Below are 1,742 nucleotides of genomic sequence, written 5' to 3'. Positions count from 1 at the left end.
TGTCCACATTTATTGTTCGATCATTGGAGGACAGGGAGGAGAGTCAATGAACTTCACAAAAACTCCAGGTCCTCTTAATGGGGATGTGACCTCAGACAGCAGCCAKGCTATTTTACATATTCATTACGTTACATTGGCAGATGAGGGATCATATCAGTGTCAAGTTCAAAGAGGAGCTTCTAGCTCCATCTTTAGTGATTTTATCCATCTGAATCTGACTGGTAATATSTTTTCCTAATTAATTTAAATTAATTAATAAATTACAAAATTACATAACAGATAACATTCTCATTATGTTTTTAGAGATTCCTCCAAAACCAAACATCACCATGGATCCTGCAGGCGTGGTTAAATGGGGTGACCTCATTGCCATCACCTGTTCTGTCTCGACTCAATATTTAGGCGGATCATTCACCCTGCAGAAGACCTCTGGATCATTCACTAAGACCCAACAATCAAGTACCAACTCCTCTACGTTCAGATTTCTTGAAGCCAATGATAATCATGTGGGAGATTACTATTGTTATTATCAGAAGACTGTGGACCATCAAACTTTGACCTCACCTAATAGTTACAGTGTCACAGTTTCTGTTTCTGACAACTAAAGTTATGGTGGGAGTTTTCTAACATGTGCCTTTTATTCAAGTTAGCTATTTTTACCAATGGCTAAACTAATCTAATCTAATGCATGTTGTATGAGACGAGTGTGTAAGTTGTCACTATTTTATCAGCAAATTAAATGTTGGTGCTGATCCAGAGCAGAGATGGTAGGTGCTATTCTGTAAATAAAAGCAAATAACTGTGTTTTACAAGATTGATGAGATAAGATTACATAACATAATCCACAATAAAACCTCAATGAGGAAGAAACTTCGTGTCCATATCATTGGCCTCAAAAAATGAGTTCCTTATTATAGAAAAAACAAAGCAAAAATCAACAACAACMAMAAAACTYGGTTTAAATGTATTTTTGTAAWTATGGTAGATAACCCAATGAGTTCAAAAATAAAAAKAAAATTGGTTACGTACTGAGTTCAAAAATCTGAGTAATCTTGAAACTGTGACTTTGTCATTTCTGTAGCTATTGATACKTAGAATGTTTCCTCATACATTTAATGTAAAATMTTTTATGTGATAAAAGATGGTTGTTTTATTTTWATTTTTTAGATTTTGAGCCTGTTTATATCTTCATACTGTAATTTCCATTGGTCTGTATTTGATGGTGTTCTTTGCTGGTGGTTAATTTGAATAAATTATGTATCCCAAAATGTGGATGATTTTGATTCTGACATTTAAAGCCTTGTAAGTGTCAATCCTCTAACTTCCTTAAGATAACAAAATGAGTAGGTAGAACCTGATGAGTGGGAATGTACAGCWCACTTCAATAATGAGCATACCTGACTATATAGGACATCTTAGTTATTTTGGGGGTATGTCTTCACATCATACAGAGTCTAAAACGTTTGACAATTGTTACAAAATAACTCTGTACAATAAAATCAGAATAAGACTCATTCTTATGGGACAGAGAGTGTCTGTGAACATTCATTTTCAAGTCTTGCCACATATTTACAATGAATTTTGGGGCTTTAACTGTAGATCTTATTGAATTGTAATTTGTAATTWWWGTAATTTTAGTAWTTTATTTCAGACAAACCTTTCACCGGCAGTGTAGAACAAACACAAAGTACATAATAAATTTCTTGAAGACACATCACATCGGTGATTATGAGTCTGAAAAG

This window comes from Poecilia reticulata, linkage group LG8, assembly GCF_000633615.1.
Source record: "Poecilia reticulata strain Guanapo linkage group LG8, Guppy_female_1.0+MT, whole genome shotgun sequence".
Classification (NCBI taxonomy): domain Eukaryota; kingdom Metazoa; phylum Chordata; class Actinopteri; order Cyprinodontiformes; family Poeciliidae; genus Poecilia; species Poecilia reticulata.
This window is presented reverse-complemented; position numbering follows the sequence as displayed.